The 12,431-nt window shown below is 32.2% G+C and overlaps 1 protein-coding gene across 10 annotated transcripts in view; it reads right to left on the bottom strand.

Moving 5' to 3' along the window:
* The window catches only part of ADGRL3 (adhesion G protein-coupled receptor L3), an 822,802-nt gene that overhangs the window by 594,312 nt on the left and 216,059 nt on the right, over positions 1–12,431 (bottom strand). The window lies entirely within an intron of this gene.

Genomic DNA, 12,431 nt, shown 5'->3' with positions numbered 1-12,431 from the left:
CAGAAATTTCCTTGGAAAACCAAGCAAAGTAATTTATTTAACTCAGTTTTCAAAATTTGAAATTTTATAGGTGAACTAAAGATATTTAGCAATTGTTTCATTATATTTTTATGAACTAAAATATTACTATTTTATCTATGGACATATCCAATAATTTATTTTCACATCTCAGAAAACAAATATAAGTCAAATAGCAGCAGTCTAACATAGTAATGCAAAGTGCAAAGTATTCTCTTGATTATGACAAAAAGAATACTATCACAGGCAATCTATTTTAAGATAGTTAATATCTACAAAGATGTTAACTCATTGACAAAGCATTCTGATAAATTTGTGTCAAAAAAGCATTTCATGATATGTGAAGACTTTCAAAAAGACTGAATTCTTTATTTGCAAGAGACCTTAAAAATCAATGTTTTTTAAATTTATTTTTGGAGATTCAGAACTCCAGGCCAAAAACCTGCGCATGCATGCGTGAGTGTGTGTGTGTGCGCACACGCGTGTGTGTGTGTGTGTGTGTGTGTGTATGATTTTATATAGAAACTCAAGATCTTCAGAAATAAATAAGAAACTCCAACTTTGTCCAATCTAATCATTTTATAAGTCAACTCACTAAAGTAAGACATGTTAAATGACTTTCATAATATTCACACTTACAGTACCAGACCTTAAAAGCAAATTCATGAATCTTAATTGCCAGTTTAGGTTTCATTCTAGAATAATATACTAAATCTGACCAGTCACAAAGAACAAGAAACAAGTCAGAAGGGATTAAAGATGTAAATTAAAGCCCCATTATTTGATTAAATTCCCATTATTCAACTGTATGTAATTTGCATTTTAACAGAGGTTTTCAAACTAAACTACTGCAGAACATGACTATTACATGATTTAACCTGAGAGCTCTGCTATCACACCTGTACTCACAAAAAGGGGTAATGGACAGAAATTCCTGAATTTTAAATTTCTTTTTACTGTTTTCTTAGTATATGAGATTGTAAGTGATTTAATAAAAATGATATTTTTTATTACTTTATGTTTAATCATCAATTTCCCAAAATCTTCCACATTAATCACTATTACTACTGGGTGCCAACCCATAAATATTTGAGGATTACTACATACAACCTGTGAAATAACTTTCTTAACTAGTAATTAACTGTTTTAACATCTGGAAAAACTACTAACTTAAGCAATTATATATTTTCAAACCATGGTTTAATAAAGGGATACAGTTTTTTTAGAAACAATGAAAACAGCCATTGAATCGCATTCTGAGAAATACTTAAGGGCAAGGAGAGTACCTCATGATATATTAATTTAAGTAAAAGACACAAACTGTACATGCAGTCTGGTCCATAAAGACTATATCAGAAGAAAAAAATATAAGTACATAGTTTTCCAAAAGACTAAAAAAAGCGTATAAATTTATGAATAAATGATATTCATTGGTTGAAAAACATAAAAAGGAATTTAGAAGAAAAACTGAGTTATATAACTCCTTACATTTTACCAAATAATAAAATCTGTATGACAAAATTTTAACCAACAAATTAAAAGTCATTTCCCATCTTCTCCTTCTGATAACTTCTCAAGCATATTTCGAGACTCACCTCAATACACCACATTTCAAAACTCTAATTTACCTCTTCTAGACTCAAAAGTATCCCTATATAGTTTTATCTGAGCCATGTATCATTTTGTTTCTTCTTACCTGTTCCCCAAACTCCAGGGACCATGTTTTACTTTACATTTGATCTGCCTATGTTATAAAGCAAAGGCAGGCAATAGGTACAGAATAAAGGATGTTTAAATAACTAAGTCATTGCATTCCTTTAGCATTTGTTTTGTAATATTTTGTTCAAATATCTATTTTGTTTTATTAATAAATACATGTGGAACTAATAGACAATTTGGTAGAGATCAAGTGAATAAAACAGATATAACTTCTAGTATCTATGTGAAAATTGTTTTTGTGTGTATGTGTGTGTATGTAACAAATAACTAAACATACATCTCTATGTTGTTATTGATCAAAGGTGTTTTACATCTAATTCTGAAGTAACAGGTTTACTCAATTTCAAATATCTCAGTGATGTAAAAAGAACGTATTTCTTTAAGTAGAATAGGGCTATTATCTGGAAAAATTTCTTTGTAATTCAGAATCAAGTAAACACTATAATGGAGTGGAACAGAACAGAATACAGTAGAATGGAATGGAATGGAATAGTGTAGAATAGAGAAGAACAGTAGAGTTGAATAGTTTTAGAACAGTTAATAGTACTATTAACATAATAAAGCTATTTTATTATACATATAAATATTTATTTAATTATCTACTTCCCCTATCAAATATAAATCCCAAGTAAACAATGTTTTCTGCCTGTTTTGTTCACACCTACAATCTCAGGACCTGGCACATGGTTGATGCTCAGTAAATCAGTTGAATAAATAAATGAATTATTTAGTATATTATGGCTTCAGCATCTAGCCTTAAGATATAGCTAAGCTCTCATCATATTTTTAATTCTTCTAGTTACAAGTGTCCTCATCTCTAATCCCTGTCATAGAAAAACATTTTCAACTTTGAAAATATACCAAAGTTATGATTAATTCTTCTGTTTCATTTTTAACAATACTGCTTTGATGCTTTTCCTACTGCCTTGTCCACTACTCCAGCCTTTGTGGGATCTTCTTTCTGCCTCAGTAGTCATCATTACTTAAAAAAAAACCTCTTTGAAGTGTTTCAGATCTCAAATATTTCTTTCTCCATCCACCACCACTATTTTTGATTGATTACATTTAGGTACACAAAAGGAGAACCAACTAAATTTTAGTTCAAGATTATAAAGTGTTTGTTTTAAGAGTTTTGTTTTGTTTTGCTTTTACAAATAGGTAAAATATATTACTAGTCATATAATGACATTTCTCATTTTTATAATAACATTGTCACATTTCCAACGTGAAATGCATTCATGCCTTCCTGAGAATGTAAGCTCTACACAAAAGAAATTCCAAAGATAAATATTCGTCTCACTTACAGAATAAGGGGGGGGGGGGATCATTCCATTCAACCATATATTTGTATGATTTAGTTTGTTATAAAAATATTTGTATATAAGTCTACATGGACAAAAGACTAAAGACTATAGGTGTGTATACCTATATACAGGCATGCCTATATATGAGCACATGCACACAAACTAAAACCTACCACTTGTTCAGCCAAATTCATTCAATGTGTAAAATAATGTTTTCTAAATCTCAGAAGCAGCTCGCCGTTACAATGTATGATTTATCCATTAACTATCCACAGTTATACATCAAGCCCTTTACACTCCAGTACAATGTAATAATACATCATACTTATCACCAAAAAAAAATCCTATTTGCATCCATTCTCATTGTTCTGTTTTAAAAATAAACCTTTATTTTGAAGCAAATCTAAATGCAAAATATTTGTGTCGTGTTATGATTTATGTAAATATTATCTTAAAAGAAAGGTAGGAATGAAAAACAACTCAAGCAAAGAAAAAAAAAATCAATGATGAAAAGCACTTATTTTTCCTAAAGATCCCTTATATTTTTCTCAGTAAAATTTGTATTCAGAAAGTAGAAGTATAGATTTTCTTAACTTCTTTGCTAAGGCCACTAAATTAAGGTGAACCTTAGTTACAGGAGCTATTTAATTAAAACCTCATGGCAATTCAGAGCTGCGGGAAGAATTATAATTCAAAGATAAACAATCAAGATAATTGAAGCTTTCCTTTCTACCAGGCACTGTGCTGGGCACTTTACTAATCCACTAATATTATTTTATAAGTAATAGTAATAATTTAATATATAAGTATTTAATAATTTAATAAGTGTAGTAATAATTTACTAAACTAATCCACTTAATATTCACAACAACCTTACAAAGTAAGGACTCTTGTACCTTTACTCTGTCTGTAAATAAGCTAAGGAACGGAGACTGTAAGTGACTTGCCCAAGGCCACTCACCAAGACTTGAAACCTAACTGGTCCACAACCATTCTCTTCACCACTACATTTTATTTCTCCATCATAAATGTTTCTTACCAAATATATATGAGTTTAAACTTTGTGTTGTCCTACATATCCAGCTCCTTTTCAAGAATATCTTATTTTAATTGTTCTTCACAATGAATTGAAATGTCTAGACATAGGTTTTTAGGTCTCTTCATGTCCAATTACTTTCTTCCCCAGAAAAATGTAGCAATAATAGATTTTTTACCAGCAGAAGCTTCAAAACATTTTAAAGTCTACATATCAGCTGCTATTCCAAAATGATCTATAAATTGCAAGGAGAAAGCTATCACTATCTCTAAGAGCAATTTTAAATCCTGGAAATAAGTTCCCTAAGAACTCTATTCATGTCAAATCAAAATTCCTGATTAAAATATTTTATAAAAAATGGTGAGCATTAATACCTTTGTATTCCTGATCAAAGTATTAGTTAGCATGGTGCTGTATACATAAAATGAAACATAACTGACAGTTCAGAAAAAATAGTATAAAATATGCTGCTTTGTTTTTAGGCGAAGCTGTGGAAAACGGCCAGCTGCTGTGAAGTCACAGCGAGCCTGACAGCTGCCCCTCTGCCCACACCAGTACCTCCAGAGGATGCATTCACAATTGGAAATGGCTGTGCGTGGAAGGCCTGGATGGAAAGAAACCATGATTCGCAAAACAGGCCAGTTATATATGTTTTAGGTTACCAATTTTAAAATGCATTAACATCGCTTACATTTTCTATTTTTGCTATTAGGAATGATCATTCAGAGAGAGAAATACAGTTTCACCTAGCCTTAAATTCCAAATTTCACTAAAAGGAGAAGAAAAATCCAGTAATTATAGCACTCCATCAGTGAATATTTTCACTATGTGTGGCAACATCTCTGCCTTGCAGGTGGGGAACAGAGAAAGAAAGGATTCAAGATAAAATTTTACAAATAAACATCAACTATATGGATTCACAGTAAAATATGTGACACATGTTTGTCCAATAGATTCAAAATCATTTATCAAGATGTTGTAATATAAACAATATGTATAAATAAATATTATCTCTTAAATCTCAAAGAATTTCAGAGAAAGTTTATTTCAAAAAGCCACATCAATAAATTAAGAAACAAAGAAACAGAAATCTAACTTACAGATTGAAGAGTGAATGATTCAGTTTCAATTGGCCTTGAAGGTTTAGAAGTGTGTGTGTGCTTTTGTTTACAGTTTTTTATCACTTATATTTAAATATTTGGCCTGCATAACAAATTCACATTAGAAAATAATATAGATTATCATGTATTTAAGTATATGTATACAATTGTTAAAAATTCTATGTAGAAGGAGTAAGTTGTGTATACAGATATTACCATAGTCATGTGTGTGAAAATAGTGTATCTATTACTATAGCATATGTTCATTAGATTAAAACTTAAAGTTAAATGAAAATTAACACCGCTCATTTAAAATACCCATTAACCAAACACAGAATCAAACACATGCTCAGTAAAGGGAAAACAATATTCAAACTGCCAGAAACAATTCGATTTAATTTTTCAAGGTAAAAATACAACAAATTTAAAAGTAAAAATAAATATAAGAGACATGAAGGCAAAAGGTTGCATATACAGTCACTACTCATTTATCTGCAGAAATAAACTTTACATTTTGTTTTATTCTTTCCTTTATGAGTTCTACATAAGAATCGTATGTCTCACTGAAAACTAATTTTATAGTAACTTCTACCAAGGTCATCTATGCAACTTTTTCTTATCTAACGATACATATACAGCAATGGCCCTAAAGAATATTATCAGGGAAAAGAACAGGAATACATATAAAAAAAATAAAAAGGAAAGCTGGGACAAGAAAATAATTAAAAAACACTAATAACACTAGTAATGTATAGTATCTTTCACAATATGAATAAAACCAAGAAAAGTCATTGTTATTAATAGATGAAATGGTAAGTTTTCTTGAAAATAACTTTATATATTTTTTTCATAATTTTGCTACCTGTTTATAAAATTCCTGAATAGTACTGAATATAACAGAGATTATTTCTCTATAATAAACCTAAAAATAAAATGGTACAATTTGATATATCTGAATTTTTAGTTCTGCCAACTTCACACTTCAAGTTTTTACTTCTTAGTTAACTCTTAATGAAACCTCTGTTTACATAAACAGGTGTTTTGCTTACGGAAGTCACATAGCTTTTAATAATATCTTACATTTATAATTAAGTGAAATAGCTGGAAATCAGGAAGACACAAGTTTGTTTCAGAATGATGTTTATCTTAGTTTGAAAGGTAATAATTCTTATTTCCATCAGCTACATGGTAAACAAGGAACATTTTTAGCAAATGTGAAGTTCAAAGAATCTAAAACAAGTGAAATATAAATGAAGATACCAAACAATTTGCTCCAATTTGAAATACTGGCTATCTGAATCACCAATACTAATTCAATTAAAATGAACAACTGAACAATGACAGCAATTTGAAAGTAATTAAAGCAAATATATATGTGCATACTTGTTTACATATCAAAATATCTGCATATCTATATATATTTTTGCACATATATGGATCAAATGTTTTTGTGTACAGGACTCACGCACCTTTTAGATAGTACTCCCAGGGCTACTACCTATTGTAATGTTTTTGAAATGAAATAAGGAAGTTAGTGGAGACTAACAGAAGCTTAGAGGTAAACCAGTTCTCTGTATAAGAAATGGATAGTAATTATGAGTTATAGGTTAATGTATACCTATAAATTCAAATCAATTTTCAATTATCTGCACAAGCATGAGGTAGGTCCCAACAAGGCTTTGTAAAGTATAAATGCTTCCACACCAATTTAGTTCTCTCCTGGGATAAACTTAGAGGCAATGTAGATAAGGAGAAAGCAATATATTTAATCTGTGGACTTCAGCGACTGTTGTGATTTTAATCGATACAATATCCATTACAAACCCAAACGATAATTTTGTGACTAAATGCACCAATATCCCACTGCTTAAAAGGGAACTGACATTTACAAAATAATCTGAGGTAATCGTGTTAACAGCTACCCCCAGGAATCAACCCAAGGGAAATGTAACATAAATATATTTGTACGATTTTTGAACAATGGAATTGAGACCATGATAATCAATAATGTGTCCTACATTATTGAGATCACTTCCTAAATGGGGCCCTTCCATCATTCTCTTTCTCTACCAATTCATTTCACATATCACTTTTTTATCTGTAATATATTTCTCACATGTTCCCTATCCCTTAAATCCTTTAAAATTTCATCCAGCCTAAAAAAGAAAGTTCAATGTCCTCAGACCAACATTCACACCCTTTCAGAACCTACTCCATCTTACCTGACCTTATACTCAGAATGCTCTCCCATTAAATCTATCATCACTGACCTAGCCTCTTCTACTTTATGAATCCTTCCCAATCACACTATGATACTTTAGGAAAACAATGGCACTTACAGACTATATCACTTAATTAGCACTTAGTATATGAATCCTAAAAATGTAATCTATGCATGTCTCCATGTTTGAGTTACTGAAAAATCAATATTAAGTTTCTGATGAATGTCTTCTAAGCAGTCTACACAACAGAACTTTAAAAATCAGGTAAATAATAATTGCCAAGTTACTTTATTACATGCTGGCGTTTTGTTTCAGGTATTTTGTGAAATAAGAGTTGTCTTACTTGCTCCCCATTATCTAATGAAAGTATATCATGAGATTTCACATCACAAACTCTCCAAATCTCAAAATGGAATGTGGACATATCATAGTCATTATAGTTATGCCTAAAATTTTAGTAAGAATGAGGATAATACAGAATTAGACTTACACGTTTTGTGCCTGAAAGCCCTGTGAATGATTCAAAAGATGCTAATATAATTTCAAACACCAAGCAAATACACTTAAAAGATTCTCAAACATTATCACCACAAGTTCAACTAAGAACAACAGCTTGTCTTCCTGTTCCAGGAATCAATAAAAACTGAGATAACATCTGTAAGATTTGGGATATCATGAATATGACTAGTATTCTAGGTCAAATTCCCTGAGAACAAATCCTAAGTCCAAGATACTTTTGCAGGAGGATTACTGGAAACAATACCCAGGAGGAGTGAAGAAAGCAAAGCTGAGCAGACCTGTGAACTGTGTTACAAAAGTACAGAGGCCTCACCCTTTTAATAAGGAGACTGCAAGGCAAAATGGCCCTTGGAGGTAGTCGTAGAAGGCAATGGAGAGGGGATGGGTACCCTAGTATCATTCACTTATTGGAGGAAGACTTTCTTTGGACAGAGACATAACCCTGAGCAAGGGAACTCCTTGCCTGAGGGAAATTCTTACAAGAGAGATTCAGCTGTCAGCCCAAAGCAGCCGCACTCCAGGCAAATAGGGAGATCAGTTCAAAGGGTGAGGGGGAATCTGAACAGTATATAAAATATCCATAACCAACTAGTGATTTCTTTTGTGTAGGTTGAAAGCAAGGGATTTGAAAATAGACTCATGCAAAATCAGAGTTCAGTATGTATTAACCTTAGTCTACTATAGCAGAAACTCTTCAGCTGGTCTGCTTGTTACCATGTCTTCCTGTGACTTCTGGGAAACTGACCCCTGTTCTATTCTACTCAGATCAGAAATGATTAAAGAGGGCTGCTTGCCAGTTGAAGTGGTATCCAGGATACATCCAGATTAGGATATATATTGGACTACTCTGAACAAATAGACATTTGTACACATACATAGAGTCTGAGGATCACATGTGGGTTTCCAGAAGGCATAATGTAATCCTCACTCGATCAAGTGTTATTTTCTGCATCTCTGTATCCTTTGGTGAGAAACTTGAGCTCAAAGTTTGCATGCCCATTTATACTAGAAAATATTGCCAATCTCTCTGCCATGTATCCAGACTGCTCTGAGATCTTAAAAAATATATTATATAAGTAAACCTTTCTATTTACCTTGGTGATATCTGAGCTGGTCTATCTACCAATATGGAAATTGTTGAACCTACCGATATTCAACACAGTGGTTGTACAGCCTTGGTGATATTTTTCGTTACCTATAAGCCTATAAAATCTCCACCATTCAGAATAAGTTTTGCTTTGCCTTTTTTTCATTAAAATGTTATATGTTCAATACTTACGTCTTTAAACCATCTATAAGTTATTAGTGATATGGTATGAAAGAGAGGAAATGCACTTTTATAGAAATGTCTAACAAAATATCAGAGGAACACTTCTTAAAAAGTTCAACCTCTTTTTTGTATGTTTGGGTCTTCTATTATAATCAGGTCCTATATATACATCAGAGTCAGTTTCTGGACTATCTATATTCTATTCTAATGGTTTACTGACTATTCTTGTATCAAATTTACTGTTTTAAAAATATTTAAACTATTAAGTTAGATAATAATTAAGAAGGAAACAGTAAACAATAAGTGCTCATTAAATGGTTCTCAAATATTTCTTATTAGGATTATTCATAGATGTTTGAAATGTTTAAGGCTGTAATGTTCGGAAATTTTCATAGCAAAATTACAAACTTATTTTGCTTACATAAAAAAAGCTATGTATAAAGAAAACTCTTTTATCTTTATTTTTAAACAGATATTAAACACAGACTTCAAAAATAAAGAATTGCATTTAAAATGAGCTGAGAGAACAAAAAGCAGAAGGGGCAAATAGAAGTGAATCATGAACATAATAGTCTTAAACCAAAATACATAAATGATTATATTAAATATAATTAGACACAATATATCAATGAAATAGGTAGAGATTGATAGGTTGGATAAAACATAAGACTAAACTATACATTGTCACTTATAATTGTGCTATGTAATAAGAAAAACAGATCTTGTTTAAAAGAAGAAACATATTTATACATAAAGACACAAAGAATTTAACATAAAGGAATAAAAAATGATATACCTAGTAATGTAAGCTGTGAAACTCCCCAGTGGCTCTCTAGCTTCATAAAAAAGGGGAATAACAGCAAAGTAAATATAACTGAACTGTGACAGAGTCAATTATATTATCTAATGTTTACTGTACATTAAATGAATGTCAAACCCAAATATTCGGGGCTGCTTTTAGCCCATAAGGTAATTCTGTGCAAATTTATTCAAAAAAGGTATCCCATCTCTGCACTCTCAACCCCATTCTAGAGAATATGCCTTGAGAAGCAAAGCAGAGTCTGGCTTTCAGGCTTTCTTTGGCTTCTTTACTTGTATAGTAAACAAACTGTACATCATACATGACAACCAGTAAATCCTAGAAAGCAATGCACAAGAAAAAGTTGTCCGAAAATATCATGTGATTAAATATTTTGCTTATAGGCTTTGAAATTATACTGCTATGAGAAAAATTTAATGGAACATCACCAGAGAGAAACAGAAAAAAATAAAATAATATTTATTCTATAGGCTTGTTCAAATGCTTTTAAAAACTACTTTCCTTTTTTAAATTTTTTACTTATTGGGGGGGTGGTAATTAGGTTCATTTATTTATTTAGTTTTAGAGGAGATACTGGAGACAGAACCCAGGACCTTGTGCATGCTAGCCATGCACTCTACCACTTGAGCTATACCCTCCTCCTTCAAATACTTTCTTCTTTGTTTCATTTTAAGTAAAGTAAAGGCAGCTTATCAGTTCATACACTATTATTCTTAGGAAACTATACACTTTACAGATTATAAACACCCATGGTCAAAGACTACAAAAGACTGGAAAAACAATACATTATTTTTCCCTACATGTACATTATTCTCTGGTCTGACACATGCAAACAGTATCCCTCCAAATTCTAAAAATAATTCATTAAGGGGTCTTACTAAATACTTATCACGATGAGCTAAGAACCTAGTTATAATGAAAAAACTAAGTGACTATGTGAACACTTCAATTAATTATATGATCAGTGCATGTTCAGTGAATTGATCAGTTAACCCTGAATCCCAACTACCCTTGGCAGTCGAACAAAGAAAGATGTTATTGCCAATTTCAACTTCCCTACACATAACCTCCATGGTCATTCTTGCCCTTTAAAGCTGCTAGTGATATATGTTTGAATTATATTTCAAATTAACTATTTAAAGTCCTCAGGATATTAGGTGTTAACTGATCAAATAATGCATATGCTGATAAGTATTCTAAGCACTTTACATACATTTTGTCATTTAAACCTCACAATAATCTATGAAATACTTTTGTTATTCACAAATAAGGGCAGAAACTGATGCACAGACAAGTAAAATCACATACTCCAAATTCCCCAAGACAAGCTCATCCTTAACAGCTAGGTTGCTTAAAATTATTTCTCCAAGTCTTTCATCTCTCATATTGTCCCTATGACCACTTCCTCTTAATAGTTATATTTTCAGCTTTGTAGCAGCAAACAATTTGCTAGCAAATACATTTTTTTGTTGTTGTTCTAGGCTAAGCCTACAAGCAGTTAAATAAATACACACCTGGCTGCCAACAACTGAGAATGAAGCAGGGGAAGATTTTATCAGCACACTGTGCATGCCACTGAGGGAAATTCTGGGAATTTAACAAAAATGAGATTGCCCTTGCCTTTCTAGAAACCTGCTCTGACTTTTGGTATGCTCATCTGTATTTTCTCCAACTTCCCTAAAAGCAGGACATGCAAAATACATCTTTCCCTACGGGGAGTGTTACCAGCATTGAACCTGGGTTAGAGCCTGGATTTTCTTCCAAGATGCAGAACCTGCAAACATGAAACGAAATCCCACACAGATGTAGCACATTTTAATAATCTGTCAGCTGCTGATCTTATCTCGTAGGTAGGATTAAGAAACCTAATCTAAAATGTTTGTTCTAAAAATCCAGGGATGACTGAGGGGAAAAAAAAAAAAACTATGAAATCTGTTCCATGAATAGCTTACAACCATGGTGTGGCCTGTGACATCACAGGCCACACTGGGTTGGTTGAAAGCCAGTAATAGATTATAAAAACAAAGTGCAACTTGAGTGAATTGAGAAATAGTGACCCAAAGAGATGTCTATAATGAAAGATGAAACTACAAAAGTAAATGATATGCAGGACACAAGGATCACCACAAAGTGAGATCTAGCGCCCAGAACCAAGATCCCTGGAATTTATTAGAAGATTAGAGAAGAGATAGACAGAAATCTAGTCACACACAAACTGAAGTAAAGGAATAAAAAGCAGGTTGAGGCAAAGGGAGTTCAAATTAGAGGCTGGGTCCAGATATCAAGACAAAAACCACTCATCAAACCTGATGCCTGCTGCTAGGGGTGGGAGGTGCCAGGGGCGGGAGGTGCCGGAGGCTGGGGCTGGGGGCGTCCATAGGCCAATCCATGAGTTTGGGAAGGAGACAGCCTAAGAACTCCAG

The sequence above is a fragment of the Camelus bactrianus genome, chromosome 2 (assembly GCF_048773025.1).
Source record: "Camelus bactrianus isolate YW-2024 breed Bactrian camel chromosome 2, ASM4877302v1, whole genome shotgun sequence".
Lineage (NCBI taxonomy): Eukaryota > Metazoa > Chordata > Mammalia > Artiodactyla > Camelidae > Camelus > Camelus bactrianus.
This window is presented reverse-complemented; position numbering and strand designations above follow the sequence as displayed.